We start from the raw sequence: 12,096 nt of genomic DNA, 5'->3' as shown, positions 1-12,096 counted from the left end.
GCTCAGCGTTGTCTTGCCTCTAAATGTTTGTAAATGAGGTCTATTGTAGAGGTTATTAAATCAGAATCATAAAAAACAACTTCAACTTAACAATTCAAGCTAAAGTTCCACTTACTAGCTTTTCCTGGAGCTTTCAAGCATTTCTTCTTCATGGAGATGGATCTGCTGACAAGTGATGCTGTTGGTTTAAAAGTGACGCATCAAAGTTGATTCTTGACCTTGGAAACAGTTTGACAAAACGTTCCCAACTCAAGTTCCACTTACTAGCTTTTTCCAGAGCTTTCGATTGTATCACAAAATTAATACTAATAAATAAACATGAAATATTTAAAATATAGATATTTATTTAATACAAGACATAATTGAGAATAATATTCTATAGAAATGGTCAATAAAGGGAAAGTTTATTTTAAATTGTTTTTTTTGATGTTTTGATGATGATTACTTTCACATTTTCCTCATAAAAAACCCTAACCCTAACCCTAGTAGATAAATTCACAAGCGTGCTACCAGTTTTCAGTCTGTAACATTAAAGTCGCCCGCAGCACAGAAAACATTTCTGCATCCTGTTGACAGGACACCTCTAGACAGCAAACAAGAGCACTTGTAAGTATTTTAAATTGAGCTCCTATTAACTATTAAACTATTAAAACATAATACTTGTAAAACTGTCATATCCTCCACAATGTGGACGCAAAGCAGAAAGACTGAAAACCTTTAATTTTTCACAGAGAGTTTCTTTTATTAGTCTTCCTGAAATGCCAAAAATGTCCCACGGGCGTTTCTATCCATGTTATGAGATAAAATACCAGACAAACTTGAGCATCCTGTGAGTTTTACAAAGATGTAAGACTGATATTATGGTAGCATTCAATAACTACTGTTTCCATTGTAGAATGCAAACAAACATACTGGAGAGAGCAGACTGCAAATATAACAGAGCTTCATTCTTTCACTGTCAGATATCACCAGTTTGTGAAGTTCAGCGCATTCCAGCAGTAGTTTGAAGTGCTGACAGACATGACAAACTATCCGCAAACATTATGTCATCAAATTCTTCACAGCGGTCAGCGGTCAATAAATACTTAATGACTTCATGCTTCACATGTATTTACACTTGTGTCAGAGAGATTTCTGGGCTCTAATCACATTGCTCGGTATTCACACTCAGGCTCAGAATGTCTCTGATGTGGCTGAAGTTATTTAAATCTACTCCTGTCATTTTTCCCTCAACACTGCCACCTGGTCTCCTCATTTTTGGATAACAGAAGTGAGCTTGTGATTGGAAGGTTATAATCCCCTGAATAAATTACACTTTTGCTCTCATATTCTCACCAAAATACAGCTCAATATGAAGCTCCTGCTTCTTGTTTACATGTTTAGCAGTTGTATTTAGCTGTATTTTTGGGGAAGCATGAGTCTTTGGAAAATAATGAGCAAATAGATGAACAGTGGAGTAATGGATTATGTTTCTATGGACTTGTTATATTTATTTTTAGCTGTCAAAGTCACCACTGGAATCCATACCTGTTGTAAATTCAACTTATCAGAACTACCATTCAAGCCAACTGCTGGTTAACATAAAAATGTTCATGTGGCATTGCCTTTATCCATATCTGCCCACTATTACATTTTGACATAACATGACTTCATGACCATTAGGATTTGAGGTGAGAAGATACTACTGAGATTTGAACTTGGATCACTGGATTCACAGCCCAGAATGCAAACTATTACACTATGGAACCTGCACCTGTTTTTACTTTTTGACAGTTGACCCCTGGGCCTCGCCTCTATAATAATTTGAGGCAACGCTAGCAGAGACCAGAAAAAAACAGCTCACCACTTCACACACAAGTGAGTTGAAGAGTGAGTCTGTTGTGTTAGCTCTGCCTACCCTCTCTGGCGAACCAACCACCGCTGGGTGATGGAAAACATTGTGAACACTGTGATTTTTCCCAGAAATGTCACCACCGACACCAAGTTCGTAATACTGCAAATGCAAGGACTTTTATCAGTGGGCCATAGGCTAAATCACCACTGTTTTACCTCATTCAGTGATAGATAATGACTTAACAGTCCTTTATTTAAATGAAAATCTTTGAGATTATTACTTTAACTTTAGCTACATGCAATATGATCATTTTATCAGAAAAATTACCATGTAGCATTACTTTTACCTAAAATCAACATTACCAACTGTTACATTTCAATATAACATGACTTCATGCCCATTAGGCTGTATTCAGACCAAATCAGGCGGTGTGGCGAAAATGCCAGTCCTCCCATTCATTGGAATGGCGTTAGTGCATTTAGACTGTGGAAGTTTTGACCGCATTGGCGTCGCATTGGCGTCGCATTGGCGCCGCATTGGCGCCACAATGGCCTGCAGCGAGAAATTTGATCCAGAGTCAACTTTTGGAGAATGGCAACCCGATGTCACTGTGACTGATCACAGCTGGCGAACAGACTGATCGGAGCTGTAAAACCCTGCCATGAGGAAGTACAAAGACATTACTAGGAAGACGAGAGGACATTTCTCTTTGTTTGATAACATTAAAAGTAAAGTTAGGCTTTGCTGTTGGCTTCCTAACTCATTTTTAAAAAAGACGAGAAAAAGAGAGGGAGCAGTTGTGGTCAAGCGAGCTAGAGAGTGAACAGTGGTAGCGAGAAGGCTGGTGAATCAGATCAATAAGGTGTTATTTTGATTGTTTCACAATGGTTACATTCTAGGGCACAAATCAACACACTCACAAACCTCCGCTCAACCCTGCACCAATGGATTTGGTCTGAATGTGGTCTTAGGCTTAGGAAGCTATAAGGTTCCACCGAGACTTGAACTCGGATCACTGGATTCAAAGTCCAGAGTGCTGACCATTACACCATGGAACCTGCCCTTATTTCTGATTCCTTTATTCACAACTTAACCCCATCATGAGAGTGGTATGCTCTCATCTGATTCTTGGAAAGAATGTAAATATATGTATTTCCAAAATTAAGATGATGCAGCTGGGTTTGAAATGTTTAGAAATATCACATTGCCTTTCAAGACTTATTCACAAATATTTCAGATCATTTAGAGGTGTGAGGTATGGTTAAAATAAGTAATGGTTAAATTGGAGTAAAAGGTGATGGTTTTAATCAATGCTGTACAATATGCATTTTCTGGCAGTAGAAGTAATCAGGTTTTTACATAGAAATAGAACAAACTGAAATTGTTTGTCACAAGCCCCACCCAGCACTCTGACAAAAATCACTGTAAAATTGTTCATGATTTCTGCATCTTTACAGTAATGGTGGAAGAATCTGGTCTTTCCCATGGCATTCAAAGCAACTCCCACTTGTTTACCTAAACTCAGTTTAACTTTAGATACATACAATATGAACACTGTTCATGTAGCATTACCTTTACTCCAGCGTCAAATTTGCTAACAGTTACAACATGACTTCATTAGACTTAAAGGTCAGAAGGTTCCACCGAGATTTGAACTTGGATCACTGGATTCAAAGTCCAGAGTGCTAACCATTACACCATGGAACCTGCATCTCTGGCTCTTTATGAGAGTGGTCCGACCGTCTTGTCTGCCTTTTTGAGAGAAAGTGAATAAGCATATTTCCCAAATTGTCAAACTATTCCTCTAAGGATGATGCAGCTGGGTTTTGAAATGGTTAGAATATATTACAAGATTTATTCGCAAATACCCCTTTTCTATTGGTTCAGTGTAGCACACTATAGTGGTGCAGCGTTCACATGTATTTCTATTGCAGCCTCAAAACAGGAAGTAGCCACACTGACCAACAATATTTAAGTCCTGCAATCAAAACTTTATTTTTTGAATAAATCATTGTGGTGCAAACTGTTTCTATCTCTATACTGCTCAAACATTTCTAATAACATCCTGTCTGGACAACAATTTTGCTTCAGTATTTTAAAGCTGCATCAGTTGATTTTGTTAAGCCACCAGGGGGATAAAAGAATTCTACAATAAGCTGACAGACACAAAAGCTCACGTTATCACCTCTTCAAGTTTCACGGCTAGCATGTTGCCAATTACCTTGCGAGGCAGCTGGATTTGCGAGATCACGACATCACAAAATCACGGGCTCTCGTCAGGCTTCAAGTTATGCGCTTGTGTCCGAACCAATCAGCGTTGCAAATCCAGCTGCTTGGCAAGGTAAGACGGTGATAGAAAGATGGTTCATCCAATCACCTGCCAAGTATTTTTTTGAAAGTGCTGGCCTTTTCCAAACCGTTCCCATGGACGACCTCTCAGATGGTTCTGTGTAACAAACCATCTGGTATCAGGTTATGTTACCAAAGGAGGATTTATGCATTTTAGTACTGGGCCTGAGTGTGATTTTTTGGAATTTAGCCATATTTTTGAGAAAGCATGAGTCTTTAAAGGCTCCACTGAGAATTGAACTCAGATCACTGAACTCAAAGTCTAGAGTACTAACAATTACACCATGAAAACTACACCTGTTTCCTCTTCATTCACACCTCACCTTCATGAGAATAGTATGAGTTCATGCAATTCTTGGAGAGAAAGTGAATAATGGCTGGAATGGACAGGTAGTGTACAATTTGCATGTAGAGTATAATTTATTGGCTGGGATTGAAATAAAACAACCAAAAATGAGTTAAAAGAGGCTGAAAAGCTCAGACAAGTTGCAGAGTTAGAGACGATTCTGTGTCGGGTCGTCATTACAAGCAACCCGTTTCAGATAACACCGAGTCATTAAAAATATAAAAATTACTAGAGCTTGATTTCAGCTGCTGCTGTTGTGCTGCTGACATGCTGCTTTCACTGTTTTGTAGTCAAGTTGTAAAACTTTCACAGCAGCGTTAACTTTTTTTTGTTTTTTTTTTACCTTGGCTCTGTTAGTGGACTGCCTGTTACTACATGATCTCCAGCCTTGATAAGAAGAACAGAAACAGACTCACAGTGCAGGTTTGTCACATGGGGAAGCATTGTGGACAGGAATAACTGCTGACAGAAAGACACGTAGCACACGAAAAGCACACAAGATACTCAGACATGCACACGCACACACACTAAAGCTGCCTTTGACACAGACGTGTGATCCACATGCACAAAAATAAACCAAATCAAAGCTTATGGAACCTCGGAGAAATGTGTCCTTGAATGAATATAATAAACACACACACACACACACACAACGCTTCTCCTCTCTTGGAGGCGTCAGAAATATCACTGTCCTCCTACTGTCTACTGCCTATTTCTGTATTTAACACTCAGCAGTGTAACAAAACTTGGGTTTGTGTGTTTAACTTAATACTCAACTGTCATGGGTGTCTGGGGATCGCTGCCAGCTGCTGCTTTGTGCCAATGTTTTGAACTGTGCATTTAAAATTCATGATAAAAAATTCCAAATATTATTCTTCCTGTGGGCGTAACATCAACATCTAGATTATGTGTGATAAAAATCCTCTTTGGAAACCCACATCTAACAAAATTCTTATGTGGGTTGTTTTTACTAAGTGTTCCGCAGGTGTCTGTGAATGCAGCTGCGTCTCCAACTGTCGCCTGTATGAGTGTTAAACCAGTAAAATGTTAGAGCTTTGTTAACTGGAGCATATTATCTGAAGGTTCCTTGAAAAAATACATTGTCCAGTCTGTTCTGAGTGTCCTGTGTCTTACAGGACAGTTTTTCCTGGTTACTGTGGAGCAGGGTCCTTACCAGATTGTATTTCTCACTCATTCCCCTGAGTCTACATGTTGGACAGTTTAACAGAGTTCCGTTGTGTGTGTGTGTGTGTGTGTGTTTCTCTTTTGTTACATAACATCATGTCACGGCTGCTTGGCAGAACACACACGTGATCTCATTGCTAAATCCCAACTATGCTCTTTCTGTCTGACTGTACATTGCACATGCAGCCTACTTGTGTGGTCAGTGTGTGTGCAAGCATGTGTGTGATGTATTAATTCTGTGTGCATGCACATGCAGAAATTGCAAAATTGCTTCAATGTGTGTACTGTATATTGGTGTTTTACATGCATTTCCCTAAGGTATGTGTTTGTCCATGTGGTTGGTTGTAAGTTTTAATGCCCACAGTTTTATTTTGCTATAAGTTTGTTCAAACTAGAGATGTTCTGCCATATTTACTGTGGATCAGACAAAATTTCAGTTACCTTTTACCACCACATGGGGCGACAAAGTAAAGGAAAATATTTCAGCTTTAAACTTGTTCTTTATATTCTCAGGAACTACAGGACAGAGTGGCTTTCTGAGATGATTACACAATGAAAAACCTCAGTTATAGAGACTCTGGTTTAAAACTTTGTCCCTAGACACCCCGTACACTCGCTCTGACCTGAACCATAAAACCAAAGCAAAACAATTGTTTTGTTTCAGTCAGATGATCAATTACTGGTCTACACAAGGTGGTAGTTGTCTAAGACCCCCCAATGCGTTTTGGGTGATTGGATTACAATCAGATAGTGCTTGACCACATGAAAGCACAAGTGTAAATGTACCCAAGATGCACTGTGGACGGACGGTGATCTGATCAGCCAAACCATCTCCGGAGGTAGTCATTGTGACCACAATGAACACAAGTGTAAATGCAATTGTGTTGTCAATCCATACGCAAAAACTATGTGGGAAATACGTAATCATGCTGTTCCAAACCAGCAAGGTAGCAGCCATTAGCCAGTTAGTGAGCTAAGACTATTCAAGATGCTAGTGGATGGAGTCAAGGTGGCTTCTTCCCCTGCTTCAAAAACAAGCAAAGTCCATACAATAGTGCAGCTTTACGGATGGCTACCATCTTTTTTTTTGTTTTATTTTTTTGTTCTTTTGGACCTGCGCAAACAAGAGGAGGATGAGATGTTCGGTTGTTTGAGCTGGACAGAGCAATCGCATCTCAATTGCATCTCAATCGCATCTCAATCGCATCTCAATCGGATCTCACTGTGGACACTGGAGACACATATTAATACCAGGTGTAAATGTCATCAGATTAAATCATATCTAGATACTATCTGGAAACAAGACACATTTTAATGCAAGGTGTAAAGGGACTATAAAAGTGTGTTTTTCTGTTGGCTGGAGGGTTAATAAGCCTGAAGTGTCATTGCCATGAGTATATTTAATAGAAATACAAAAAACCCCTAATAAATCTGATATTTCAGTAGGATCTTCAGATTGGAAATAAAGATGGATTAAAGGAAATAGAAATAGTTACATTTTAAACGGAGCAGAGACACCCTCTGCAAACTAAATCTGAGCAAAATTTGAAGGTTTTGTATATAACAAAACAATCAGGTGGTTTCAATATAAATGTGAATTATAGCGTTAAACTGAAGACAGAGAAAAAGTGTTGTATTAGTGAGGGCGTTTAAATATATTTATCTAGTTCAAAATGACAAAGCAACTGTGTTATTGCTGCTGCCGACCGCTACCCTATGTGTATAACCCTTTTTAGGGTTCCTCTTGTGCCTGTCAAGTAGTCTGTATGGTCCAAGGTTTCGGATACTCCTTCCATTTCTCGTTGGCATTTTCGGTGATCTTGATTGGAGTGGCACCAGGTCCAGTGCGCCAGTCCAGACGATGTGATTGGGGACTGAAACTACAAATATTTGGCTAGCTTGTCAGTCGGGGTGGCTGGGATTCTCTGAACAGCTCACCACTGTGCCGCTCATTGATGTTATTTAAGATTGTTAGATATCCATTGTTTGTGAAACCAGTAAGAGGTACTCATTAACTACCTGGGGACTGGGCCAGGTATAGTTTTTTGTTGATTACTGATAACACACACTGAGAATTTCCTTTGGTAAACACACTAGGAGCGTGGGTGCTCTTTTGACTGTTTTTGTGGTTTTTGGTTGAGTAAGAATTAGATGGTGAGGTTTTATTTTCGTTTTGGTTTCTTTTAGATAAAGTTAGTTTTAGCTTGTATTTAAAGAGTCCTCTTTTCGTTATATTTGTTTATTTGATTTGAACAGCACCCACAGGCCCATTTTCCTTTGTAGTTCGCCTCTTGTGTTTTTGTATTTAATAATGATCTAAGTTCCTTGTAAATAAATAACTTTATTTTACCAGCTACATCTGGTTTTATGTTGCTTCCCCTTCCTCCAGCAAGCTGGGCCCTAACAAACTGGAAATCACAGGCAGGAATGGGCCTAACTATCACTGACTGTTTTTCTCCATTATCCCTGTGAGCATCAAAGGGTCCACCAACTCTGTCTATTGGCAACCTTGGGACACAGCTGCACTTTGATAAAAACAGAATTACACATACTGTATGTATCACATGTGAGACCAGAAAGCAAACGTGAAAACAGGACAGGATGGTTTTAGGGGCAGAGGTCTGTCAAGCCCAGGTTTAGGCTACAAAAAAAAAGCCAGTATGAAAACTCCCTAAATTATTGCTGTACTCAACATATGTCAGATGTGCCAGGAAGATACAGTATGTTCATACTGCCTGCAGCCTGAAGGTTGAGCAACATATCATCCACTTATCTTTTCACTATAAATCACTTCACAAAGACAGCTGGCAGTTACAAGTTGTGGTTTTACATTTAAATTGTTTGGCATGAAAAGAGTTCATGAAGCCCTGATGTAAATTACCTGGGCATTTGTATATCATCATCAACAGCCTGCTATTTCCAGTATCTCTTAAATCACATGTTGGAAACCCCACAGTAGCCAGCAAAACAAGGTATACAGTCAAACTGGCAGAACATGGAAATAGTGAGTGAAATTCGGCCTTGCAGTGGCCAAACACATTTTTTCATTTTTTTTCTATCCAGTTTTCTTTTGCCTTTTATTACCCAGCGAGGTTTCAGCCAACCAAGATTTCTGTCCCTGAGGCCTGAAAGCTCCAGCTGTAAATCAGACAGCAGCAGCAAAGCAAACCTCAGGAACCACAAGGCTGCACACTGTTTGTCATCAACAGTTCTTTACTGACTTTACTGAAACAATCACATGAAACACACCCGTCAGAATCACAGAATACATTATTTTATCCGTAACAATACAATAGCTCACCTACGATAACCGAAGAAGCTATTGACAAGCTATTGACAACCTGTGACCATGACACCTTTAAAAATGTCACAGGTTGTCATCTGTCATTTGGATTGATTGGCAAACTTCAAGAGCCTGTCAGAGAGCAGATGCCAGAGACTGTGATGGACAAGGAATGATAACCCAAATGACAATCAATCTAGTAGACGTTGAGATAAAATAAATATCTCAACGTCTACTAGAAACTTTGAGTTGCTGGTGGAAGGTCAGGGTCTCGCCAAAGGATCATTAGGATTCATCCTCTGGGCAACATGAACATCTGTACAATATTCCATGGCAAGTCATACAACAGTTGTTGGGATGTAGTAAAAAAAAAAGGGGGTTATCCATGCATCTTCCTGCAATGTGCATCTGAATCAGGTGCTTCTCAGATCAGAGAGAAAAGACTGGAGAACACTGATTGGTTTGCAGTCTTTAATATAGCAAACAGACTAACATGGGTAGAAGGTGGAAGGTGGAATTGCTAGAGCCAATGTCCAGGTACCACACCCAAAGACAAGAATACACATACATATATTTGAGTTGGCTGCAAGTAGGCTGCAAATCTCTGTTGTTGAGATGTTTCAGTCTGGACCAAAGTGCTGGACCAACTGACCAACAGGCCGGTAGAGCCATTCCTGGTCTCCTCTACTAATTAACCGAGTGGGCCTAACTGGATGATAAACATTCAGAGTCCAAGTTTGCTTTCCTACGTGATGATGCCACTAAACAATTTTTTGTTTAGAATCAAAGGAAAAACACATGGTTTTTGCAGACGTACCCTAAAAATGCTTTATGTTTTGGACATTGTGATCCTGCAGTAATGCTGTTTATGTGGTAGTAGCTTGCCGGGAGCCAGAACTCTTCTGTTAATCACCACCCAGCTGATGATAACTACCCAGCGCATACAGCACAAACAGAGTGCAGACATACATCCACATTTCCAACTTATTTGTTTGCAATTTGACTATGATGCAAAGCCAAGAATTGAAATTATTATGCAAAAACAAACCAGTGCCCTTTGTCCTCTCCAACAAGTGACCCATTGTAGAAGTTGAAAATAACAGCCCAGAGGGATCTGTTATACAAGAGCGCAGGACAGACGGCCAGAAAATACCAAGATGCCACAATCATTTTATGATGCCAAGGCAGATCTGGCTGCTGAGCTGAAGAGCAGAGACCCAGGCACTGCTGTGTGTGTGTGTTTATGTGTGTGAACTGGAGGTGCCACTTTGTCTTAAAGTTTAAATGAAAATAATACAAAATAAAGCAATGTTTGTTCTGAGTATTTTGGCCATTATGTAATCCAGATTCTTTATTATGATGTCTCTTAAATGTGTGTGTGTTCCTCTGTGTTTTCTGCACAATTCTCATTCCTGGTCCCACGCTACAAACACTGAAATTAACCACTGACCAAAACCTTGTTTAAGTTATTGCCAAAACCGAACTGTTAGCTAACTTTTTCATGTAACAAACACATGAAAACAGGGTGAGTAATTTGTGGTTCTGTCTCATAATATTTCCAAGGAATGAGGAATATTTTATATTGTATAATTTTATGAGAAATAAAATCCTTATATGGATTGTGTGCCCACAACATGTAATCTGAGTTCTGGCTCTTTTTTACAACATTATATGAGACTTATCCAGAACCAAAGAGAGCCTTTTGTGGTGACATTCATACCTGGGAGCTGCCCAGTGTGACCACAGTCCTCTCAAGCAGGAGACTGAGCAGTTCCACTGGACCAGAAATGAGTTATATGTCTTCAATTCAGTTGTAGCTGTTGATGGGAAGAGAGAAAATTGTCTGTACCATTTCCCACACAGATTTCCCCCACAGGCCTCAGGATTCAAACCAACAACCTTCTGGTCAGACACCAGCTTCTCCAAGCTCTTTAGCTTCTGCCACCGCTGTTTCTCTTCTCTGTTATTTTGCAGTAATGAAGGCTTCAGAGGCTAATGAGTCTGAATTCCTCTAAAATTGACTACTGGCGCAGTCAGCAGGATGCAGAGGACATGGCAGTTCATTTTTATATTGTTTACTCCTCAAAGTTTCACCTATCAAATGCAGCTTTTTGTAGTTTATATTTGTTTGACTATCACTACCCACGTGGTAAAAAATATGAAACAACATTTCTTCCTTACAGTCATTTTAACAAAGAGTTAAAATGACACAGTTGACCTGTGAGTTTCATATTGATAACTCCCACTTACTCATACTGGAAAGAGCCTGGCACAGACCGGCACATGCTGGCACAACCACAGTCTTCACTACCCTGATACCAGACATTCCTTTACTTTTGCAAACCCAAGGTTGCCGTGAAAGCATTGCCATTTTGTAGCGCATCAAAATAACGCCAAGAAAGCATTTTTAATCAGACCGTCTGCAGGTTTTCATGTGACTGAGAATCTAAGTCTTTCTGTTTTACATGTGCCTCCATAACGTGACTTTATATGGCCATGTGTATGTGTGTATGTGTGTGTGTGTTTATTTTGATGTAATCAGTGAGATGTTCTCTCATTCAGCTGAAGGGCAGCAGTGATTCATGGGAGACCAAATGTTCTAAAAATGCCTCGGTCGTGCCCTGAACTTGTGTGTGTATATGTATGTGTACTGCCGAACTTATGATGCATGTGTATGTTCTATATGAGACATCATGTTTTTCATCACTGTGAAACCACACAAACTATTTAATAGAGCACTAATTTTATGCTTAGCTTATGTTTTTTTCCCATACGCTTTTCTCTAGTGTTTGTTTTTTTAATAATTATTTTTACCTGATAATGACCATTTTTGTCACCACATTATTAGTTTGGCATTTCCTTCTTGTTGGTTGTTTTTGGAAACAGGAAAGCAAAGCTGATATTTAAAAATATTTTAAATCATGTGTACTTCCATGTTTGCTTGCTAGCAGTGTTCTTTTTCACTGCAGCACTGTTTGTTGGTACGTTACTTCTACTACAAGTGTCAAAACAAAGTAGTGTCTAAACATAATTAATCAAGGAGACAGTGTTTTGAACCATAGAGAAATTAATGGTAACCAGTGATTAGAAAAATATAGT

The 12,096-nt window shown here is 39.3% G+C and overlaps 2 non-coding genes across 2 annotated transcripts; both read right to left on the bottom strand.

The window, feature by feature from the left end:
• Positions 1-2,820: 2,820 nt before the first annotated feature.
• Positions 2,821-2,892, bottom strand: trnaq-uug. Its single transcript has one exon. It is a non-coding gene; the product is annotated as a tRNA-Gln (tRNA).
• A 577-nt stretch (positions 2,893-3,469) lies between these two features.
• trnaq-uug lies at positions 3,470-3,541 on the bottom strand. The gene has a single exon. It is a non-coding gene; the product is annotated as a tRNA-Gln (tRNA).
• Between the last annotated feature and the right edge of the window lie 8,555 nt (positions 3,542-12,096).

The sequence above is a fragment of the Thunnus albacares genome, chromosome 4, assembly GCF_914725855.1.
Source record: "Thunnus albacares chromosome 4, fThuAlb1.1, whole genome shotgun sequence".
NCBI classification, from domain to species: Eukaryota; Metazoa; Chordata; class Actinopteri; order Scombriformes; family Scombridae; genus Thunnus; species Thunnus albacares.
This window is presented reverse-complemented; position numbering and strand designations above follow the sequence as displayed.